This window comes from Ipomoea triloba, chromosome 14 (assembly GCF_003576645.1).
Source record: "Ipomoea triloba cultivar NCNSP0323 chromosome 14, ASM357664v1".
In the NCBI taxonomy this organism is placed as follows: Eukaryota; Viridiplantae; Streptophyta; class Magnoliopsida; order Solanales; family Convolvulaceae; genus Ipomoea; species Ipomoea triloba.
The window spans coordinates 13,142,465-13,169,001 of NC_044929.1; the positions used below are offsets into that span (position 1 = coordinate 13,142,465).

The following is a 26,537-nucleotide window of genomic DNA, read 5'->3' on the forward strand; positions in this document are numbered from 1 at the left end:
AGAATGGTTTTCCATGACTGTATATGGTTGAAATTGAGATAAAATTATATTTAGATATATCTAATGGGATATGAAAAGAATGTACCTTTCAATGGGATACCGGATGAAACTAACTTTAAAATACTCACTGTCCCATTTTATGTGTTTGATTCGATTAATGATGCTTGACTGAAGTTATTTTTAATTGAATTTTTCATAATATTAAGTTTAGTATTAATATACAAAGTTTATATATTTAAAAATTACTATTAAACACAAAAATTCAAATTTAAAAATAAGTCAAAAATAATAAAGAAAATAACCAAAGAAGAAATGGTTTATTTGACCAATGAATAGTGAGTATGACAGATAAAATGAGACAGAGGAAGAATTTGTTATAAGGGAAATAATGTATGTAAGTCCATGTTTATATACATATTATTTAATAATTTAATTTTAGTTATTTAATAATTAACAGTTTGAAATTTTTAACCCTTTATTGTTATTAGCTAATCTTAGAGGTAACACATTCTCACTCTACTTTTGTCTTTGTTTTCAAGATTTTTGCTCAATTGAGCATATCAACAGACCATCATAGGCAGCAGCACAAGTGCACAATAGTAGCCCTCATCCAGCAGACCATATCAGGGCATGAAATGACAAGTTCATTTTAAATAAAAAATAATTCTGTTACTAGCCATATTCTAGTTCTAGTATAAATATGGATGAGATTGTATTGAAGGTTTATGCTTTGAAATTAATAACAATTGTTCTCTCTCTTCTCTCTCAATTCTCTCTCTACCCTCACTGCACTTCTTCTTCTTGCAATTCTATTCTGTTCTCCCATTTTCTCTGCTTTTGTTCCAGGGTCCATATATATATATATATATATATAGCCAAATAATAAAAGGTATAGGATACAAATATACGAGCAGTATAAAGAAAAATTGTATTAACTGCTTATTTGAAGACTTTGATGATCTTCCTCTCTCGGACAATAGCTCCCTAAAGATGAAGAAAAGACATGCAGTGGCCACGGCTGTAGCAGCTACTGACCTGAAAGCCCTAATTCATGAGAGCAGCGTCTTCTTTGAGAACTTGGGTAAATCTCATCCCACCCAGATTCTACCTATCAAGTGATGATTCCAAGCCATGGTTTCGAGGCTTGTCCAGGGAGAACATCAAATTCGCCCGCCGTAACCGCCTCGACCCGGACAAGAAGATTGCCCAATCCTCAACTCTCGAGAATACGGACGATTCTGACAAAGATAAACCTATCGGCGAAGAAGATGATGGTAACGATCGCGGAGCTGGTGAGAGATCAGAGAGGAAAGGGAGTGGCAAAGATGGAAATTCGGTGAACTCAGAAGGGAAGAAGCGAAGGAGGAATAGTGAAACAAAGACGGGCAATGAGGCAAATCCGGGGAATGTTCTGAGTGAAATTGAATTTGGGAAAGTAAATATTGGGAGGGTGGAGAGTAGGGAGAAATTGAAGGAGGAGAGACAACAGAAGAGGAGGGACAACATTTCAGGGAGAATCCATGAGAAGAAAATAGCTCAAAGGGAGAAGAAGCTTATGAGGCCTGGATTCGAGGGGCGGAAGGAGGAATTCATTACAAAGGATTGAAGTTAATGTGCTTATTTAGCATTCTCACAATATAATACCCTTCTGTTCTCCATAAAATGGCTTCATCGCCTATTTTGGATATGAACTTTGCTTTTCATTATGAACTATTTTTGTGTTAGTGTAATTTTTATGCAACTTGGTTTTCTTTTTTTGAAAACATGCAGCTTGGTTAAAAAAAAATGATACATTTACCAATATTGGCCTATCATATTTACTATTATGGGTTGTAGAAAATAGAAATAAATGTTATTCGAACTCTGTCAGAAAGTAATTAAAAAACAGCTACTTTATTGTTCTTCAGCTCCAAAGGTTCAGAATTTGAAGAGACTGATACTTTAACAGACATTGATCTTGAGATGTAAATTGAATGTACCACACATTGCAAAAACTACACAAACTGTTGTCAATCGAACCACAGGTGAAAATATTTCATTGTAATCAATACCTTCTTTCTGAACATATCCCTTCACCACAAGTCTTGCACAGTACCGCTCCACTTGATCATCATGATTTCTTTTTATTTTGAAGACCCATTTGTTACCATTTGACTTCCTTCTTTGTGGTAGTGGCACAAGTTCCCATGTGTTATTTTTATGTAGAGCTTCTAATTTTTCTTGCATTGCCGCTATCAAATCAGAGACATCTGAGCTATTTATTGCCTCTTGAAAGGTTGATGGCTCACCATCCTCTGTTAGAAGGCAGTATGCAACATTTCCTTCCATAACATAATCTGAGTGCCCAGTGGGACATCTTCTCTCACGATTTGATTGACGAGTTATTGGAGCTTCAGAGCTTTCTGGTTCTGGTTCCTCGTGAGCCGGTTCTGCTTCTGAAGAATCTTGTTCAAATTCTTCCTCTACCTGTATCTGTGTAGTTTCTGACTTATCTTTTCCAGTGCTATCATCATCTTCTCCTCTTTGTAGCGTATCCTCTACAAAGATAACATCCCTGCTGATGACAACTTTGTGTGTAGTGGGATCCCACAAGCGATACCCCTTTACTCCATCAGCATACCCCATGAATTTACATTTCCTGGACTTTGGATCCAATTTTGTAATTTCTTGGGCATTGTACATTGCATATACAATGCTTCCAAATATATGGAGGTCTAAATAATTAACTGGCTTACCAGTCCACATCTCCATTGGTGTTTTCAGCTCGATTGCAGTTGATGGAGCTCGATTCACCAAATAACAGGCGGTATTGACTACTTCTGCTCAAAATGATTTTTCTAGACCTGCAACTCTCAACAATGTTCTTGTCTATTCCAGCAAGGTTCTGTCTATCCGCTCTGCCACTCCATTTTGTTGAGAAGTGTATGTCACTGTGAACTGCCTTTTGATGTCTTCTTTTCTGCAGAAGTTATCAAATTCTTCACTTGTACATTCTCCTCCATTATCTGTTCTGAAACACTTTATTTTCTTTCCGGAATCAAGTTCCACCCGTGCTTTAAAGGCTTTGAAATTCAAAAACACATCTGACTTCTTCTTGATAGGATACACCCAGCATCTCCTAGAGTGATCAATAGTGAATGAGACAAAATACTTTGCTCCTCCTAGGGATGGAATCGGTGCTTGCCACACATTAGAATGAACTAATTCTAGGACATTCTTGCCTCTAGAATTTGATGTGCTAAATTTTAGACGATGCTGCTTACTTGTTATACAATGCTCACACAAAGTAAGTGATACCTTCGTTAAACCTGGAAGTGGCTTTTGCTCCACAAGGATTTTCATTCCTTGTTCTGACATGTGCCCAAGTTTCTGATGCCATAATAGCATAGAGTCTGGACTACATGCTGCAACAGATGCCTCTACTTCTTGCAAAGTCTCTCCCTTCGGCATGTATAAATTTGCAGCTATCTTCTCCCCTTTCATCACCACAAACGCCCCTTAGAAAATCTTCATGATTCCTTTCTATGTTTCAATCTTGCTTGCACTATTATCCAATATTCCATAGGATAATAGATTTTTCTTCAGGCCCTTCACATGCCGCACATCTTGAACAGTTTGGATTGTTCCATCGTACATCTTCAGTTTGATGGTTCCAATGCTAATAATCTCCAATGCATGATCATTGCAGCTATACACAGATCCTCCTGAGATAGGTTCATAATGATGGAAGCATCATGTGATATGTGGCTCCTGAGTCTATAATCCATATATCTGCAAATCTTTTTCTACCTTGCTTGGCTATTGATGCTTCACAACAGATACCACTTCCATCATTTGAGTTGTTTGCAACATTTCTTTGAGGATTGAAATTTTTCGGTAAACTCCAATAATCTTTCTTCAAGTGGCCCTTCTTTCCACAATTGTAACACTTTAAATTATTCTTACTTCTCGTCTTTGATTTACCATGATTGTGACCGCTGCTTTGACCACAGTCTGTTGACCTTCCTCTCATCACCATTAATGCCTCTGCTTGTTGCAAATTAACTTGTCTGTCTTCCTTGTTCTTGCATCGATTTTCTTCTTCAAGAACAACAGCTTCAGCATCATCGAAGACTAGATAGTCTGTAAGGACGTTGTTTGTTAAGTTTATGATGAGTTGATCACACGAATCAAGTAGAAGTTCAGCACATTGTTGTGACTCTATTTTATAGCTTAGAGATGAAATCTGAGAAAATAGAGTATTCAACGTGTTTAAGTATTCCGTCACTGAAGTAGATTTTGACATACGGAGAGTGTATAATTTTCATTTTAAGGAAAATTTTGTTGTGCAGTGATTTGGCCTCATACAACTTATTGAGGTGATCCCAAATCTCCTTGGCCTTCTTCTTCTCCTCGATGCTTAACAGTACTCCATCTGCTATTGAATAGATCAGAATTGCAACTAATAATTTGAGAAAATAACAATGAAGGAGACACAATTTTACGTGGAAAACCCCTAAATAATATAGGGTAAAAACCACGGGAAGAATTTCACTATGAGAAATAGGAGTTACAACTTTTCTCTATCTAACAAGGAGAAAACAATGATAAATTCACTACTACAAAAATACCTTTTAACGTCGGTTATTTTGAACATACGACGTCGGTTTTTTCCCGACGTAGTTCCAGCAGACGTTATAAATAAATTATATGAAATCGACGTCGTATATTATTTTTAAATTTTTAAATAAGTACATACTACGTCGGGTTTTGAGAAAAACCGACGTCGTATGTTGGTTTTTTAAAAAAATATAGAGATCAGGCGTCGATTTTTTGTAAAAATCGACGCCATATCTCGTTTTATTTTTTAAATTAGAGATAAGGCGTCGGTTTTTCCTGAAAACCGACGCTGTATCTGGTTTTATTTTTGTAAAATTGAGATACAGCGTCGGTTTTTTGGAAAAACCGACGCCATATCTGAGATACAGCGTCGGTTTTTTGGAAAAACCGACGCCATATCTGCTTTTAATTTAAAACAAATTGTAAAAAGCAGCGAATCATATCTGGTATTTAAAAAAAAAATTGTAAAAAGCAGCGAATCATATCTGGTATTTAAAAAAAAATTAGTTTATTTATAAATTTATACTATTGAGACATGAAGCCAAATCATCACCAAATTTCATAATGTTCATAGAAACTACAGTATGTTCAACTTGCAAGGAGCAAATTTTAAAAATAATAGTTTATTTATAAATTTATACTATTGAGACATGAAGCGAGATCATTATCAAATTTCATAATGTTCCTAGAAACTACAGCAGGTTCAGCTTGCAAGGAGCAAATCAATTGCTGCAGAGATTTGTGCTGTTGGAGGAATTCAAAGGTATTTTCCTAATGATTTTCAAATTCTTCTTTTGAGTGATATTACTATAACAGTGACATTGTCATGGTACTTCCTTCAGTCTCCTGTTAGAATGTCAAGCAATTCATGTAAATCCATTCCTGCAGACACAATAAAGCCAACAGGTTTTGAGTTAATGCATTGCTTTATGCAAACATTTAATGTCCAAACATGGAATGCTAAATGGTCCCCAGTATCAAATAACCATGAAATTTTTATGTTTTTTATGGTTAAACCTAATCATCTCCATACAGATAACAGTATACCCTTTATAAAATGATTGGGGAAATAAAAACCATTGTTCAATGAAACAAGCATGACAGACAAAAGTTGAAAAAGGAACAGTAGAATTAAAGTGACTTTGTTTAGACACAATTGCCAATTAATTAAGAAAAGATCCTAATGAAGTGCATCAACCAAACCAAAGCTATGTTCTCACTAAGTCATGACAACTGCAATTCTGCAAACAGTGGTATAGTGCACAACTGCTGATATTGATGGCATTATACTATGGACAAAGGTTTCAGATTTCCCTCCATAGGTAAGCAGGCAATGTACAGAATGTAAAGCCACTGGAAAGAAACTATCGACTTTTTTCTATAAAAAAATACCATAAATTGTATGTGCAAGTGTCTGTGTATTATTGTCTAGCAGATATAAAATCATCTAAACAACTAATGAGACTTAACGGTCTAATGAAGTTGAAAATTCCAAAACAAGCTAAAGGCTATCCTCAACACAAATAAAGACAAAAATTGAAGAAAATCAAGTGAAATATTACCAGCTATCTTGGCTGCACGAAGCAATAGCTCCTCAATCATATATGTGCTGTGCAGGATCTCCATCAGGAAATTTCTCCATAAAATTTGCAACATGGGAAACAACTTCCACATTGCTCAAGTATTGGTATAAGCCATCAGAGGAGAGCACCAAAAATTGATCTCCAGGACATAGCAAACCTGCTCAAATATATAAATAAATAAATAAATATATATATATATATATATATATATATATATATATATATATATATATATATATATATATATATATTAGTTAGGCCCTAAAATGACAAACGCAGTAGTTAGGCCAACTCAGTATCTTGCTATAGAGTACAAGGTAATATCTAGAAAAAGTTTTTCCAACAAAGAAACACCCAAGACAAGGTTATACACTTATACAAAGTGTATAAATGACAAACCTGCATAACTTTATCCAGAAATGTAAAAATTTCTATTCTTGTACTTAGGAAATCTTTCAAACCACTTGACAAAAATATGTATGCATCTTTAGCTACATAATAGAAGGGCATAGCTAAGCAAATCAGAGCTTAAACATGAAAACTATGACATTTTGGATTACGTACTACAGCACAAGATAGAACATGGCTAATAAACAAAACCAAAACAAAAAACTAGAGAATTACCCGTTCTTTGATCGCTTGCAGTATACAAATCTGATATTGTATTTGAGTATGAGAAACCAACACCAGTTGGTGATTCAAGAAAAAGCAGGTTTGCCACTGTGCCATAAAAGAGATTAATTAAGTTTGGATTATTGAGGAACCCCAATAAAGCTTCCACAAATGAATATTAATATACTATAGATGATCTGAAGAACAATCACATACACTTGTTCCACGAATGAGGATTTGAGGTAAAGAGTCTTTCCATCGGCATTAATGTGAAACAACCCAATCTCCTCAGCAGCTCCATAAGCTATAGAAGAACACCTAGAGACTCAATCAACCAGTAAAAAACAATGCCCTCCTAGCTTGTTCATTCACAAACCAACATTGTGTGGCTGCCTCGACAAAGATGATATCCTATCTCTCTCTTGATCTCTACCACTCAAACAGTAACAACCCAGCAAAAGAAACAGCCAACAAATTGCAGGTAACCATGAGTGCAAAGGGCATTTCATTGAGTCAAAATATCAAACACAACCCAGACAAAAGAATCACGAATACATTTTGGGGTTTGATGAGAGATAAGGCAAATAGATGACCCAGATAATATCAATCCAATTTGGAACAAATAGATAATTTAGCAAAATAGGGTTTAGTTCAGGTACTAAATTTAAACAATTTAGCAAAATAGGGTTTAGTTCAGGTACTAAATTTAAACAATATTCTACGAAATAAATTAAAACTAACAATGTAGGTGGAAGGACTGGTGGCGACGGTGACGGGCAGCGGCTTGTAGGTGGAAGGACTGGTGGCGACGGTGACGGGCAGCGGCTATGGCGACGGTGGCTGGCAACTGCTGAGGAGCGCTGACTGGAAGATGTGGTCGCGGATGTGGCTGGGGCGGACGGCAGCGACAGTGGCTGTAGCTGGGGCGGACGGCAGCGACAGTGGCTGTAGCTGGGGCGGACGGCAGCGACAGTGGCTGTAGCTGGGGTGGATGGCGGTTGCAGAGAGCGGCAACAGATGGTAGTTGCAGACAACGGCGACGGATGGCGGTTGCGAACGTCTTCGGGAGAAAACAATGAGCGAGCGGCGATGGATGGTAGTGAGAAGAGATTTTTTTTAAAAGAACTCTAACCTACCTATGGCGTATAATAACAGCTTTTTTTTTTAATAAATAAACATGCATATACGACGTCGGTTTGATTTGAACCGACGTCGTATTTCAGATTTTGAAATTNATGGATGGTAGTGAGAAGAGATTTTTTTTAAAAGAACTCTAACCTACCTATGGCGTATAATAACAGCTTTTTTTTTTAATAAATAAACATGCATATACGACGTCGGTTTGATTTGAACCGACGTCGTATTTCAGATTTTGAAATTAAAAAAAAATTATGACATACGACGTCGGTTATTTAATTAACCGACGTCGTATGTTATTATTATTTTTTTATTTTTCTCGTAAAGGACATACGACGTCGGTTATTTAATTAACCGACGTCGTATGTTATAATCGTGATTTACAACGTCGGTTGTTTATAAAAAATAACAAAGTGTAAAGGGCATTTCATTGAGTCAAAATATCAAACACACCCAGACAAAAGAATCACGAATACATTTTGGGGTTTGATGAGAGATAAGGCAAATAGATGACCCAGATAATATCAATCCAATTTGGAACAAATAGATAATTTAGCAAAATAGGGTTTAGTTCAGGTACTAAATTTAAACAATATTCTACGAAATAAATTAAAACTAACAATGTAGGTGGAAGGACTGGTGGCGACGGTGACGGGCAGCGGCTATGGCGACGGTGGCTGGCAACTGCTGAGGAGCGCTGACTGGAAGATGTGTCGCGGATGTGGCTGGGGCGGACGCCGACGGCTGTAGCTGGGGCGGACGGCAGCGACAGTGGCTGTAGCTGGGGCGGACGGCAGCGACAGTGGCTGTAGCTGGGGTGGATGGCGGTTGCAGAGAGCGGCAACAGATGGTAGTTGCAGACAACGGCGACGGATGGCGGTTGCGAACGTCTTCGGGAGAAAACAATGAGCGAGCGGCGATGGATGGTAGTGAGAAGAGATTTTTTTTAAAAGAACTCTAACCTACCTATGGCGTATAATAACAGCTTTTTTTTTTAATAAATAAACATGCATATACGACGTCGGTTTGATTTGAACCGACGTCGTATTTCAGATTTTGAAATTTAAAAAAAAATTATGACATACGACGTCGGTTATTTAAATAACCGACGTCGTATGTTATTATTATTTTTTTATTTTGTTATAATCGTGATTTACAACGTCGGTTGTTTATAAAAAACCGACGTTATATGATTTTTTCACTTTTAACGTCGGTTTTTCAAACAACCGACGTTATATGTCCGACGTTATATGTTATTTCTGTAGTAGTGATTATCTCTTGATAGAAAGGAGAAAATACAGTACACTCAATATATATATACTCTCTAATAACTCTAGTACAGGAGGAAGATGAAATGGTTTGGGATTAATGGAAATGAAAATGACCCCTCTATAGTTGAAGGATTTGGGGTCATTCTATAAATAGCTCAAAGATTAGGGATCAAATCATAATTTCTTTTTCAACAATTGTGGTTGTGTCTGACATTTCCCTTTCAACAATTGCTGCTCCGTGCCCTACTGCTCTGTTGCTGTTGCCTTGCAGGTTGACTTTGTCGACAGGTGGATGTTTTGGAGTAGTTTTTTATGGTGGGGGTGAAAGAAGTGTCTACTCCTATGTGCTCATCAGTGGAGTTGTTTTGACATGTGCGTGACAGATCCGTTTAATCTTACGTTATACCGGAAGGTGATTGGCAGGTTGTAATATTTGACAGTTACTCCACCAAACATTGCGAGATAAAGTTATATTTTTAAAATTATTTTTTTCAAAAGTTTTAAAACATTATTTTTTATTTTCTAATTTGAAAAATATTTTATTTTAAACAAAAAAAAGAGAAAAATTTTATTCTTCATTTCTTTAATTTTTTTAAAAAGAAGTTCTTGAGTTACTAAATAAGTAAATATGCCTTAAAATTCCGTTTATTTCTTTTAATATGTTACAAATGAAGTTATATAAAAATAAATAAATAAATAAATCATGTCAGATCAGGGTGTGAGATCCCCGAAGCCAGGGGTTTCACCTTTTTGTGGGCAAAAATATATAAATAAAATGTTTCAGCTAAAATTGAAGTGGAGTCACTCCTAATCTGTTATCATACACATCAGCTAATATATTTTGAAACAAAATGATAGAGTAAAAGAAACAAAAAAAGAATTTTTAAGATAATAAAATTATGCTTATCTTCCATTTTCTCAAAAAAAAATTATGCTTATCTTCCAACCAAACGTCTACAATGTTATCACTTGTTGAAGCTTCGATACGTTATTGAAAGGAAGCAGATACAATGAATAGAATTAAAAAGAAAAAACTACGGCGCTACAGTTTGGAAAAAAATATTGTGTTATAAGCCTAGACAATAGTTATTGAAAGAAGTTAATACTTAATATAGTCCTCGACTATAATGGTTTTACTCAATTTAGTCTTGAGTGACTTTTTCTACTCTATTTAATCCTCGACTTTAATGATTTTACACACTTTAGTCCTCTGTTAAGAATTCCGTTTGTTGACTGTTAATAACAAGGTTAACATGGTAATTTCATTTCCCTTTTATTTTTTATCAGATCAATTATTAATTATCTTTCTTAATTTCTCTCCCTCTTGTCAGTCCTCTGTTGATGCTTTGGTTGGTACATCAGGAAGATCCAGTTTCTCTTCTTTCTCATCAGATGCTAATGGAGGAACATTTGGCAGATCTTGATTAATTAACTAGATAGAAAGATTAAAAAAAAATCCATGTCTAATTCAAATGCAAGATCTTGATCAATTAACTAGATAGAAAGATTAAAAAAAATCATGTCTAATTCAAATGCAAAAACCACCGATCTTAATGCAGAATATTTAAAATGATAAACCAAAACAAAAGACAATAGTAAAGAGAATAAATATATGTATTAAGATGGTAGAATATATATAATGTATAAGAACATTACATTCTAAACGTATTGTCTATAATATCTCGACAGAGGAGAGGGGGAATTGTATACAGAGGACTGAGGGGAGAGAAATTAGGAAAGATAATTAATAATTGATTTGATAAAAAAAATAAAAGGGAAATGAGATTAACATGTTAACGTTGTTATTAACAGTCAACAAACGAAATTCTTAACAGAGGACTAAAGTGTGTAAAATCATTAAAGTCGATGATTAAATAAAGTAGAAAAAGTCACTTAGAACTAAATTGAGTAAAACCACTATAATCGAGGATTATATTGGGTATTAACTCTATAATGTTATAATCTAAAGATTGGGCCAAGATCACTCAATTGGGTTATAATGCACATGTGTCAAGCCACACTAAAAGATTGAATTCAATCAATTAGTTAGTCTAACCCATGACCTGATGCCCTGATAAACCCATATGTTCTCCCTTATTGTTTTTTATGTGGGACTCTTAACAATTTGAAACCAACTTCGGGCTTTTATAAAAGAGTGATAATTACTATCAATCTATGCTCGAATCCCCATTGAAATGCAAAAGAAGGTTCATACTCAAATTGTACAAACAAAACATCTAAGAAGACTACATGGAACAAGGATCTTGCCTTGTCTAGTTTCTCATCTGGGCGGCTGACTGAGCTGTGGCTATCATTTGAGCCATGATACAAGCATACTGAACAGTTGTGTGTTGAGGAGTATACTGATCGGGGAGGCCAAACTCTGTGAAGTTTGGTTCGATATGCATAAAATGACCTGGTAATGATCTCTTTGAGAGAGCATCCTTCCAGATATCAAAGAACTCGCCCATGATTTGGTGTGATGTTTCCCATGAAGAAATGGGAAGATACTCCATCTGCCACTTAAACCAAAATAATCTCGTTTCCTTTGATTTGACTTGATCCCAGTAATTACTCTTTAGGCCCGGAAAGAGATATAACTTACCACTAAACTATACACCTGCATTTCTGCATGGATCTTAATAAGGGGAAGAAGGAATCATCCCAAATGGAATGAAGATGAGAAATTATCATTATGATCTTATTTCTAACCGTTAACTAACAAAATTTTTAACAAAGGACTAAATTGTGTAAAACCATCAAAGTCGAGGACTAAATTGAGCACAAAAAGTCATTTAAGACCAAATTGAGTAAAATCACTATAGTCGAGGACTATATTGTGTATTAACTCTGAGACTTTTTTAAGGGACTTTATAATTGAAAATTTTTTCACTCATGCATACAAAAATCACACAATTTTTATGGCTCCCTGATATGCCTATTGTTGTATGATAAATATTTTTTTTAGTTGTTATACCATGCATCAAGGTCCATCTTGTAAGGTGGATCCTGGTCGACATTGAATTGTGTATTTTTAGTATTGGAATTATAAACTTCTAGAATGTAAATTATGTTTCTAAGTCAAAAACATATAACAAAGGTACTAAATTTTAAAAAGATTAAATTGTGTATTTTTAGTATTAGAATTGATCGTAGTATTTGAAATAAACTTATGAATACAAAACAGGATAATCAATTACATATATGTTAACATTGTATGTTCGTACTTCGTAGGATATAATTTGAATTGTGAACATTCAGTATATAAATTTTGAAAATTTAGTATATAAATTGTGAAGGTGATGCAAATCAGTTACTTTTGCCGTATGCAAATTCAGGTATGCAAATCAGTTACTTTTGACGGCCTTCAAGTAATACGTGAATCATAGGCTATGTTTGGCAAATCTAGGTGAAAAGGTAGCTGAAAACTGAAAAGCTATAAACTCGAAGCTGAAATCTGAAGAGCTGTTAAGCTAGCTGTTATGCTTAAAAGTGTTTGGTAAAATTAACTTTTTAATAAGCTGATAAATGTAAAATGACTAAAAAGGACATCTTCATACAATTTAAATAGTTTTAAATTTAAATAGGTTTGTTTATATATTAAAATATAAAATAGTGAAATCAATATATTTTAATAAAATATAAAGTAAGAACATATATTTGAAAATATATAAAGTAAAACAAAATGTTTATAATTAATAATATTAGTTCATACAAAAATCAATGTTCAAACACAAATGTCAAATTGAAATTACAATCAAACATATTGAAGAGAAAAAGTAAAAAAAAGTTTAGCCAAAAAGGTTTTAATTGGAAAGGGTAAATGATGTCATTTCTTTAAAATAATAAGGTTAAAATGGAAAAAAAAAGTTAGGAAGCTACTAGCTTATTTTGAACGGTAACGTTCAAAAATAAACTCTTATTTTAAGTTACTAGCTTATTTTATGAACATTACGAAACAGATGTTATAGCTTATTAGTAACTTAAAATAAGCTATAAGCTCCTAAATAAGCTATGTCAAACAGAGCCATAGTCTCTGACATTGTCGTACCAAATTAAAATGTGTTTTATCTCAACTAAAAATCAAAATTGATTGTTGAATTACATATTTATGTTTATATTATATGCACAAAACTTTGAATTTTGATTTTTTAAGCAACTTACTATTGGCTATTTGGCTAACATGTTTTCTACATGCTAATGAATTTAACTTCGATAGTACTAGCCAAAGACCTTATGGTCAAGTGGCATCCGGTGTCCCGATTAACACTCCCACATGGATGATGGGAGTGGGTTCGAGGCATCTCACAATGCTGCTACTGAGTTTCAAAGATTGGTCTCTTCTCCTAAATATTGCCAATTGAACCAATGAACTCTATAAATTAGATACGATAACATTTCTTCATATATATCTACTGATCCAGCGTAACGGTAAGTTTGAAATAATATTATCGAATAATCAAACAATTTATTTTTTTTTCAAATAATCACTCAAACAATAGATTATATTTGTGGTCGCATCGTATTAAGGCAAATGAAGATATATAGGATGATGATGAAAGTTACAGCAAACTGCATTATTGAACCCAAGCTTAATTAGCTTAGCTTGGATCATGTATCATGTTCCCCGGTTGATCATTTCCTGGAAACGACGTTTGATGGATTCTTCCCTCTCGAATCTCAGCTGTCTCCTGAAGCTATTGATGAAATCGTCAGCCAGCTTGTTCACATCTTCCGCCACTAACCGCCGCGCAGCTGCTCTTCTCTCGCTCACCGTCGCACCGCCTTTCTCCGTTTCCTTTCTTCTCGCAGAAGAATTTTCTTGCCCACGATCCATTGATATATAGCCCAGAGAAATGAAACGAAAGCTAGCGTGATAATCCGAAACGAAATTATCCAAATTTTCAATGAAGGGAATGGAGGTGTGGGTATGCATTTATATGAGACTTTTGCGTGCAGAGAAGCTGTAAGGAAAGAGAAAGGAAGAAAGGATGAGTGGAAGTCGCGTTTGGAGATGAGTAAAAGGCACTTTGGGATTGAATGAAACCACAAGGAAAAGCCGAAAAACTTTTCCTTTTTGTTTTTTATTCATCATATCCATCTTCTTCAGTACGCTCCAAACTGAATTGCCGGCTAAAATTCTATGTCCAATCCGCCGTCATTCTACGACCCAATGTTTTTTACTTTTTTTATATTTTATTTAATATTTTAATTGTGCATGGTTTTCATGCTGAAAGAGGAGGAAATGAGGAAAACAATATATAAATCTCCAAGCTATTATAACAATTAACACATTTTGGGGTCACGTGTGAGATCATTTTTTTAAGTAGAAAAAACTTGTGCAACCGTCTCAGTCTCACGGTTAGACAGGTCATGTCAAGATGAAAATATAATACTTATACGCATAAATTTAATATATACTAATTAGTAATAAAATATTTATTACTTATATAATAAAATGTAATCTATACTATTAATAAAAACAAAATCCTCAATTTTAACTTCCTATCCAAAACACCCCTATAAAATCACTGTTGCAAAAATCTCCGCCTACACCGCCTAGGCGCTAAGCGCTGCTAGACCGAGGCGAATTGCTCCTTAGGCGTCCGCCTAGGAGGCCGCGTAGCGCCTAACTCCGTCGACTAGGCCGAGTTAACTCGCCCAATTCAGAAGAATTAGCCGAGTTAACTCGAGCGAGTCGGTCTTGTTAATTTTATTATTATATTTATATATATTTGAATTTATTTATTTATATAAGTAAGAGAAGTAATAAATAAATAAATAAATAAATAAATAAATAAATATATATATATATATATATATATGACATACACCCACACACATGAATTAATTTCTTGTTTCTATAGGTCGCCGCCTAGGTACCGCCTTAACCGCGTAGGCGCTAGACGCTAGTCTACCGCCCGACTAGCGCCTAGCGCCTACTGCAACCATGTATACAATTAAGGTTTACTTAATATTTTAAAATATGGTAATATAATTCTTATTCGTACAACAATTGTACATTAAAATATGGTAATACAATTCCTAATAAAATATGTTAATTTGAGACAGCAATTAAAATCAATTTATTTCGTTATTCTAAAATATTCATTTAGTTTACTCCATTTTTTGAATGAAGATATATGATGAGTAAAATGGTGATAGTAAAAAGAGGGTGTAAATGTCGTTCCACTGAGGATTGGGATTATGGCAGGTACTTGTATAATATGTAGAATTCTAGGCACTAAAGTATTGGAATTCACTAGAATCTAAGCAAACTAAGATTAAGAAATGGAAATAAAATAAAAGATGCAAATTAAAGAGGAATAAACTATATGATAAAAGAATGGGTCATATTAGAAGTATTGCAATCTTGATGCTCTAACAATCTCAAATTAGGGAAAAAACAATTAACCAAGGGATTTATTGGCAATGCACGTACTCAAGAATTCAGTTTAGCTACTTTCGTAATCAATAAACTAGAATTAGGCTAGGATTGCCCCACTTTTGTGATGCATCAATCATAACCTTAAAACACAAAAGCATTATAAGCCCCCAAATTACCCCTATTATCATAGTAGGAAAAATTGGGTTGAAATTGGTTAGGCTGAGTCTTTCACCCAACTTTCGTTGTGATGGTGAAATCCTCTCCCAAGCAAATCAATAAAAACCGCGCATCAATTATTAATAAGAGGAATTTATAATCCAATTGAAACATAGAAACCCTAGGTTAATAAATTATCCCCTTTATGCAATAATCATAAAGCTAGCATCAAGAATAACGATAGAATCCTAATCCAAACCCAAAAGCTAAAAACTCACACATCATATCATAAAAGTAAACAAAGCCAAGCAATAATAAATCATCATAAATACTGCAAGAAATCTGAAAATAAAGTGAATAAAGGAAAAAAGAGAGCTTTACTAATGATGAAGAGCAAATCCAACTCCAATCCGTGATTCCAAGTTTGAAATTAAATAATCTAATGTAAAACTAATCTAAATTATACTAGGAAATAAAGAGAAGAGATCAGAGAAAAATAACCTAAAACTAACTAGGGTTGGGAACCCCTAAATTGTAGAAAATTGCAGCATAAATAGGAGACAGATGGGCGCAAATTATATCGTGGACCGTGCATCAAAACGACGTCGTTTTGATTAATTAAAACAGACGGATGAATTCGCGCCACTCACTTTCAGTTCATATACACTACAGTTACATTTCAACACAACTTCAGTTACATTTCAACACAACTGCAGTTACATTTTAACATAACTACAGTTACATTTTGATACAACTATAGTTTCATTCGATAATATAAAAACACAAATGTGAAACTGTTATTCAGTATCAGTTCATATACACTGCAGTTACATTTCAACAAAACTACAGTTACATTTCGATATAACTACAGTTTCATTCGATAATATCAAAACAAATGTAAGGCAGTATCTTTTGAGATGAACTGCAGTGTCAATTACGAGCTCCGTCTCCCACTTACTGAAACGACGTCGTTTTGGGACCACGGTCCACGATATAAGTAGAAATAAAGAGAGAGATCAGAGAAAAATAACCTAAAACTAACTAGGGTTGGGAACCCCTAAATTGTAGAAAATTGCAGCATAAATAGGAGACAGATGGGCGCAAATTATATCGTGGACCGTGCATCAAAACGACGTCGTTTTGATTAATTAAAACAGACGGATGAATTCGCGCCACTCACTTTCAGTTCATATACACTACGTTACATTTCAACACAACTTCAGTTACATTTCAACACAACTGCAGTTTACATTTTAACATAACTACAGTTACATTTTGATACAACTATAGTTTCATTCGATAATATAAAAACACAAATGTGAAACTGTTATTCAGTATCAGTTCATATACACTGCAGTTACATTTCAACAAAACTACAGTTACATTTCGATATAACTACAGTTTCATTCGATAATATCAAAACAAATGTAAGGCAGTATCTTTTGAGATGAACTGCAGTGTCAATTACGAGCTCCGTCTCCCACTTACTGAAACGACGTCGTTTTGGGACCACGGTCCACGATATAAGAACTGACAGATGGGCCTTGGGCCCATGAGGCAGCTTCCAATTCTTATTCTTGTTTCCTTTCCTTCCTTAAGTAATTTCCTTTGCTTCCAAAATTGATCCAAAACATCCAAAATTCTTCCTTTGCTACTCATTTTAGGCAGTTTCACCTGTGGACACTAAATATATAAAAGACTATCAATTTCTCATCAAGAATTAGGCAATAACTATCAAAATCAACTAATATATATATATATATATATATATATATATATATATATATATATATATATATATATATGATTGCGTTTAAATAAGAAAGGCGCGCCCAGGAGAACTCTGAAAATGAATCGCAATGCGCCACGTGTGCAGATGTAGTTGCACTTAAGGTTATAACTAAGTGCATGAATATTAACAAGGTAAATTACTTGCACTCGTAAATGAAAATAGGTGCAAAAGTGCATGTAAAATGTATTACAGGTGCAAGTAAAATGTAAACTGAGCATTAATACTAATTAAGTTTACCTAACGTTATAATTAGTTGCACCTAACGATATAATTAGTTGCACCTAGGTGCTAACGGTTTAATTAGTTGCACCTAGGTGCACGAATGTTAACAAGGAAAATTACTTGCACTTGTAAGTGAAATTAAAATAGGTGCATTTGTAAGTGATTTTACTTGCACTTTTTACTTGCAAATGTGCACCAACTACTTGCACTTATAACACATTTATTTACACCAAAGTTCGAGTTATTTACGAAAATACCATCGCATCGTTTTTTTAAAATTACATCTGATTCATTGATCTGGACACGTGGACGGCTGTGGATCGTTCTTATTTCTCTCCTAGGCACCCGTTCTCATTAGAGCGCGCCCCTATATATATCAGTGTTGGAAAAATCCCACCTAGGCGCCGATTAATCCCCGCCTAGGCGCAAGGCGCCGGTCGACCGCCTAGCGTATCACCTTAAATGGTGGTCTAGGCAGCTGGCCGGCTAGGCGACCGCCTAGGCCGCTTAAACACCGCCTAGACCACTTAGGCGCTGATCGCCTAGGCCTCTTAGACGCCGACTAGACCTCCTAGACACTTACTAGGCCGCTTAGTCGGCCGATTAACTATTGCTCTTTTTTTTTTAAATATATTATTTCAATCAAAACAACATCATTTTGATCGAAATAACGCGAAATTGTACAAACTCTAGATATTTTTTTAGGTTAATATTTAATATTTTAGTATTGACTATTAAAGTATTATATAATTTATAATTATTAATCTTTAAAAGAATTAAAATACTTAAACAAACATTAAAAAAAATACACGGGCACCTAGACACCGATTAATCCCCGCCTAGGCGCTAGGCGCTCCCCGAACGCCTAAGGAGTGCCTAACAATATTTTCAACCATGATATATATATATATATATATATATATATATATATATATATATATATATATATATATAGAATTACATTCATGTAAAAACACTCCTTAAAATAAAAACGTGTGGACTAAATGGGACCGTTAGATGGTAGATTTGGATGGTTATGATTTGGATGCTTATGATTTGGATGGTATATATATGATGAAAGGAAAAATATTTACAAATAAATGCAATTAACCATAAGAATGTAAATTAGTGATAGATTAACTACATTCTTTGCCAAACACCTTGTATTCAAATGGCATGTAGACATGTAGTGGCCTCCCCAACATGGGAGGTTATGAGTTCGAGCTGATATCGAATTTACACTTTGTGCTTCAACAAGTGCATTCTTTAATTAAATTCCTCAATAAATATAGAGAAAAAGATCAAATAAGCCATAAGCCTCTAAACAATACCTGAAAAGTCAATCCGTCGCCGATCGTTTATGTGCTTAATTAACTTTTGGTGTAAAATTTAGGGGTCTATTTGACAATTTTCCCATAAAAATATTTACACGAACGATATTTTCTTAACTTTCTTTCTTTCTTTTTTGGAGCAATAACAGAATTTTTAGTTCATTTAGTACTGTTATGGGGGAAAAAATATACCAAGTAGTAATTTTTATAGGAAAATATTATTCATAATCTTATTTTTTACCCCTGAGACCCGGACTTCTACTCTCACTTTCAAATTTTGTATGTGAATACTTTTCTAAAAATTTACATAATAAAAATAGAGAAAATATTGATGCACCACCGTTGTGTAGAGATGCAATACAACGGCGGTGAATCAGAACATGCCACCTTATTAAATTGTAAAGTTAACTTTGACTGAACCCTTTTATGCAAATTATAGTAATCTTAATATAGTATAATTATTAAGATTATTTCGGTACAATCTTAATATAGTAACTTTACAAATCGGAACCAAATCGGGACTTAATTGGGTACGAAAAATTGTCAAGGACCAAATTGATAATTTCGCAATAGTCGAGGGACTATTTCGGTAATAAACTCACAAATTAATGAGGTGGCGTGTTCTGGTTCACCGCCGTTGTAGTGGCGGTGCATCAAAGAGAGACACTATTTTACCATCTGAGCACAATGTGCTTGGCCAAAAAAAAATCTATTCTTATTTACCATATTATGAAGTAAAAGTTATAAAGTAGAATTTAGAAGTATGCATAGTATACCTCATTCTTATATAAGAAACTTGTAATTTGAGTGTGTAGTGATTGAGTCACTTTGACTTTGGGTATGAAGTATACTATGGTGGGAGGGGACTCATTCATCTTTAACCAAACATTTTGAGTTTGATCTTTGACTTTAGGTATAAAATAGAAAAACTGTTAATTCAACGATGAGATTAGTTATTGTGTTAAGAGGTGAAAACTCTAGATATACTAAAAAAAAAAATCATATATATAAGAAATTTGTGATATGGTGTCAAGTCGAAAGCAACATCACCTTGACAATAATTGCGAGTGTTAGGCTATTCCCATTAAGGGGATTTTGCACGTTATTTTAGGTAGAATTGGTGAGTTGGAAGAGAGATAAATAGGAGAGAGAGTAAAATTATTCCTCCTGCAAATGAAGAGATTTTACAGAACATGTGCGGTCCATCAGCATTAATGAGAGTTGCACAACTCTCGTGCCCAGGCTGGCGTGTGACTGCACGCTCCAGCTTGGGCGCGTAATTATATATATATATATATATATATATATATATATATATATAATTTTTTTCAATTTTTTTGTTTTGTTTTTTTGTTTCCTTTTCTTTTTTTTTTTCACCTTCATTTTCTCTTTTCTAATCACACCTGCAAAATCTCCCCAAAATCCCACTAATAGTGGAGAAGGTTACAGTGGGCCATATTTTGCCAGCCTAGACTGCAGGTTCTGACTTCTGAGTAGGGACTATAGGTCCAATACTCAAAGAGTTGTCCCCATCAAGCATTCAAATCTTGTCTATACTCACAGAGTAGTCCCCATCAAGCATTCAAATCTTTCCTTCTCTTAGTCCCATACTCACAGACTCAGCCTTGGCCATATACACGAACTATATATTAGTTAAATCAAATTTTCAAATAGATTTAATCAATAATTTAAATTCTTAAACATTAGTCCAACTAAAATATTTTAATTAAAAAAATAATTAAACAAATTTTGTTGGTCTGTATAATTAACCTATTTTTCAGTTACCAAAATTTGCACACCCATACGTTAGCAAACCTTATCATCTCTCAAAGTAAGTTTTTTAACTACAGAACAACCATGGCCGACGCTCTCATCTCCAGTGTTGTGAAAGAGCTGATCAACATCCTGAATCACCAAACCCAGGAGCTAAAAAGAACTTTGGGTGTGGAGAAGGAGATCACAAACCTCTCATCAAAGCTCGAGAAAATCAGGGAGGTATTGGATGATGCAGAGAAGAGAAGCTTTAAGGCATCCAACACTGATATCCAGCTCTGGATCAAAGATATCAAAGACTTCTCCTACGAAGTGGACGATGTTCTGGACGAGTGGAGAACCAGAACTCTGAGACAACAGATCGAGAGTTCAGCTCCAGAAAGCAGCTGCAGCTCTTTCCTGCCTTCGTGTATCCAAATCAAAAGGTTTGATGTGCATCGAGACATCGCCAAGAAAATAAAGGAGCTTGATTCAACACTTGATCGGATTACGAAAGAGAAAGATCAGTTCAAATTCAACACTTGTGCTGCATCACACTCTGATCAAGAATCGAAACCAGTCACCACTACGTTTGATGTGGCTGTGTCAGAGATTCAAGGTCGGGAATCCGATGCCAGTACTTTAATAAGCGAGTTAGTGAAGAATTCTGGAGAAGAAGAAGCGAGGAATGGAAATGGGCCCCCTGTCATTTCCATAGTGGGCACGGGAGGGATAGGGAAAACTACCCTTGCTCTACTAGTGTTTGGCGCTGAACAGATCAAGGCTCATTTTGAAGAAAGGGTGTGGATTTGTGTTTCCGACCCCTTTGACCAGATCAAGATTGCAAAAGACATTGTTCAGTCAACCACTAAAAGCTCCACGGATCTGTCCATACTCCAACTGTTACTGGAAAAGATCCAAAGCACTTTGTCTGGGAAAAGGTTCCTACTTGTGATGGATGATGTGTGGACCGAGGAGTATGCAAAGTGGGAGCCATTGAAGAACTCTCTCAAGGATGGACTGCCCGGGAGTAGAATCTTGGTGACCTCAAGGAGTGAGAGGGTTGCTACAATGATGGGAAGTGTGTATCTGCATCAGTTGAATCTAATATCTGACTCTGAAGCTTGGTTGTTGCTTAGCAGGATAGCATTTTTCAGGAAAAAGGAAGAGGATTGTGAGAAACTGAATGATATTGGTCAGAAAATTGCTGAAAAGTGCAAAGGACTGCCACTTGCTGCCAAGGTCATGGGTGGCCTGCTACATTTGAAAAACACTAGAGATGATTGGCAAAATGTGTTAGACAATAAAATTTGGGAGTTGGCTGAAGTGGTAACAGGTCTCTTCCCTCATTTGTATCTAAGCTACAATGATTTGACCCCAAAGATGAAGCAATGTTTCTCATAGTTTGCTGTCTTTCCTAAAGATTATGAAATAGAGGTAGATGAGCTCATCAGAATTTGGATGGCACAAGGTTATGTAACCATGGAATCAGAAGGCAGGGAGTTATTTGGGGGTTTAGCAATGCGCTCTTTCTTCCAAGATTTTAAGAAAGATTGCATGGATTCAAACATTATCATATCTTGCAAAATGCATGCCATAGTGCATGATTTTGTCCAGTTTCTTACCAGAAATGAATGCTACAATATTGACCAGCATGAGGATAAGGTCGGGATTAAAAATCTACGTCATCTGTCATGGCAGAACATTGGTAGGAATATGAATCTCGCTTCCATTTGTGATATTGAAAAACTTCGTAGTGTGTTTGCTGAAGGTTTTTCTCCTGATTTGTTCAATGGTCTGAAATCTGTGAGAGTATTAAGATTGCATGGCTGTGAGTTGCAAAAACTCCCAAAGAAGATAGGAAATTTGCTTCATCTAAGGTACATTCATTTAAGTAGGATGGAGGTAGAGGAGTTACCTGATGCAGTTTGTTCTTTATATAACTTGCAAACTTTAGATCTTAAAGGATGTAGTCAATTTTCTAGACTGCCAGACAGGATTGGAAATTTGCCTCAACTAAGGTACATTGGTTTAAGTCGGAGCGAAGTAGCGACGTTGCCCGATACAATTTGTTCTTTGGAGAACTTGCGAACTTTAGTTCTTGAAGGATGTGTTCAATTTTCTAGACTACCTGATAAGATTGGAGATTTGAGTCAGCTAAGATACATTAATTTAAGTGCGAGCAAAGTAGAGAAGTTGCCCGATACAATTTGTTCTTTGGAGAACTTGCAAACTTTAGTTCTCAGACATTGTATGTTTCTTTCTATACTACCAGAAAGGATTGGAAATTTGCTGAACTTGAGACACCTTGACATCATAGGCACAAAGGAGGCTGGAGATGATGCCCCAAGGTATCGCACAACTAACTCAGCTTTGTAGTTTAAGTGCGTTTAAGGTGGGGAAAGAGTCAAGTAAGTTGGGATACATGGAGAAGTTGAACCAACTCAAAGGGAAGCTGTCCATATCTTTTTTGTGCGATCTGAATAACGCAGCAGATGTGGAGGAAGCAGAGAAAGCAGAATTGAGAAACAAGAAGCACATCAAAGAATTGGGTTTGGATTTCATTTCGGGAGTCCATGTGGGAATAGATGTGATGGAAGCTCTGAAACCACCTCCGGAACTGCAAACCTTGAAACTTTTTGGGTACGGAGGAACCAACTTCCCTTCCTGGATTACACTGTCCCTTGATAATCTACGGATTCTTGAAATCTGGTGGTGCGGAAATTGTTCATCTTTGCCTCCATTAGGCAGACTGCCTTCTCTGGAGACTCTTTTGATACGGAAGATGAAAGAGCTAAGATATGTAGGGAGTGAGTTTTTTGGAGTAGCAGAAGTAGGTGGTGGTGCTTTTCTAAAGCTTAAGAGTTTGAAGTTCTACGATTGTCTCGAGTGGGAGGAGTGGGAAGACTTCAAACAAGAAGCAACAATAATAATGCCATGCATCAGGGAGTTGGAACTAGAAGATTGCAAGAAACTTAAGACAGTGCCACATTACCTCTTAAGTAGGCTGGAGTCTTTGAACATCGAACGCTGTCCGAGAGTCAGAATAGATGCTCTGAAATCACCTCTGGAACTGCAAACCTTGAAACTTAATGGGTACGAAGGAAGCCACTTCCCTTCCTGGATTACACTGTTCCTCGATAATTTACGGATTCTTGAAATCATTGAGGGCGGAAATTGCTCATCTTTGCCTCCATTAGGCAAACTGCCTTCTCTGGAGACTCTTTCGATATCGGAAATGAAAGAGCTAAGATATGTAGGCAGTGAGTTTTTGGGAGTAGCAGAAGTAGGTGGTGTTGCTTTTCCAAAGCTGAAGAACCTGTGGTTCAGTAATTGTCCCAAGTGGGTGGAGTGGGAAAACTTCAAAGAAGAAGCAACAATAATAATAATGCCATGCCTCAGGGAGTTGGAAGTAAATGAATGCAGTAAACTTAAGATAGTGCCACATCACCTCTTATGTAGGCTGGAGTCTTTGAGGATGGATGATTGTCTGGGAGTCAGTGTGGGAATAGATGCTCTGAAACCACCTCTGGAACTGCAAACCTTGGAACTTAATTGGTACAAAGGAAGCCACTTCCCTTCCTGGATTACACTGACCCTTGATAATCTACGGATTCTTGAAATCACGTGGTGCGGAAATTGTTCATCTTTGCCCCCATTAGGCAAACTACCTTCTCTGGAGACTCTTATCATATGTGTAATGGAAGAGCTAAGATATGTAGGGAGTGAGTTTTTGGGAGTAGCTGAAGTAGGTGGTGTTGCTTTTCCAAAGCTGAAGGAATTGCAGTTCGACTATTGTTCTAAGTGGGAGGAGTGGGAAGACTTCAAACAAGAAGCAACAATAATAATAATGCCATGTATCAGGGAGTTGCAACTAAAATATTGCACGAAACTTAAGACAGTGCCACATCACCTCTTACGTAGGGTGGAGTCTTTGAAAATCTATCGTTGTCCGAGTCTCAAAGTTAAATAGAACTAGTGAAATATGTGATGCTCCAGATGCCGATCAGGTGTCAAAATGGCGACGACATCGTGCTTCCAGGTAAGGCTGCCGCTCCTGTTGGATGCGAGTCGTACTACTTGTAACTTTATTGTTATCAAGTTAACTGTCCGACCAACTTGATCGTTTGAGCAAAAACTATCAAGCTTATTTCTTTTACACTTTGAATCTCTACTACTTTGTATATCTATTTGGTCTGATGTAAATATGTGAACTAAATATATCTTGAGTTTTTGTTATACATATTTATGATTATTAAAGCGTGTTTTAATAATTTTTCTATAATATAAATGATTTGCAAGTTGTAGTTGTGTATAATGTATGTTTTTCAAGCTATGTTTTGAGGAGTTAATTTTTGACTATTGACTTGAGTAAGGTATCCTATTACATGTCTCAATTGTTATACCATGAATCATGTTTCATATTGTATTGTGAACATACATACAAAAATTATATACTTTCAATTAACACATTTTGTACATAAAGTTAACAGTTTCTGTACATGTAAACACATAACTCGATAATTGCTGACACATAATATAATAAATACAGGTATTATCAACTACAAGTACAGAATGTGTCAACCACATGTATAGAATCTGAAAGTTAATTTTGGATCAAAGTCTACAATACTAGATAAATTTTGATCCATGGTATAGTTCGCCGACATGTCTAAACTTATATATTTTATGACTTAGCTTGGCCCACTAATGTACGTACTACAAGAAAGATGTGACGCACTCAGTGGGCGCACTTCGTTGCCTAGATACAATGTACACATATTTTTTTTCAATCTAAAAAATTGTAAAAATCAGTATCCTTTAGGAAGATTTGGTTTTATGATTTTTGTTTTTTTCTCTTACTTGGCTTCTCTCTGCATCTCTCTCAGTGACATAAATAAAAAATCTATAACTCTTTTTATACCAATGAAAATACTCCAAGTAGAAAAGAACAAAAATATTTTATAAATAAAATAATAATTTTATTCACTACTTATAAAAATATTACAGAGTATATTGCTTATTTATAATATTTAACATATTTTATTATTAGATATTGCGAAAATTTTCACTATTTTACACTGAAAACGAAAAATATTTTTGTGAGAGTATTAGGATTCCATGGTCATGAGAATCTTTTATTATTGTTATCCTACTATTGTATTCAAATCTTTTAGTAATTACAAAACCACATTACTATTTTACTTCTTTACTTTTGAACAACGGAATAAAAAATAAGAGGAAATATTTTTATTTTTCACTTACAATTAAGACCAATATATAGATTCTAAAAAAATATTTATCAAGTATAAAAATATTAAATTATATATAATATTTTTTTAAAATTGACTCCCAAAAATTGGGGACCTGTGCGGTCGCCCGGGCCAGACATGGCTAGGGCCGGCCTTGTCACCAAGGGTGAACTGCTAGGCTAGCGAGTCTACCACGCGCTCTTACAAGCCTACTCCATACTTGAAACATTCATTAAAACAAAATTAGCAATTAATGCTAAGTAAATCCTACTCCATTGCGTAAAATACGTACATATATAGTTTTGTATTCAAAATAGGTTTTGGCACAAATAGTACAACTCACGCATTCTATCGGACTCTACAAAAAGGTTTTCAAAATGATAACGGCTCACAAGGGTATGAGTTTATGAAAAGGAAATGCATTAATTAAAGTAGTCTTCTG

General features: G+C 35.2%; 1 long non-coding RNA gene and 2 pseudogenes across 1 annotated transcript; 2 read left to right on the forward strand and 1 right to left on the reverse strand.

Annotated features, from left to right (window-relative positions):
• The first annotated feature begins 990 nt into the window (after positions 1-990).
• Positions 991-1,606, forward strand: LOC116003968 (annotated as a pseudogene).
• Positions 1,607-6,197: 4,591 nt separating this feature from the next.
• On the reverse strand, positions 6,198-7,031 carry LOC116003572. Its single transcript, XR_004094678.1, has 3 exons — positions 7,011-7,031; positions 6,807-6,902; positions 6,198-6,339 (listed from the first exon to the last, which is right to left on the reverse strand). It is a non-coding gene; the product is annotated as an uncharacterized LOC116003572 (long non-coding RNA).
• A 13,900-nt stretch (positions 7,032-20,931) lies between these two features.
• On the forward strand, positions 20,932-25,103 carry LOC116003969 (annotated as a pseudogene).
• Positions 25,104-26,537: the final 1,434 nt, after the last annotated feature.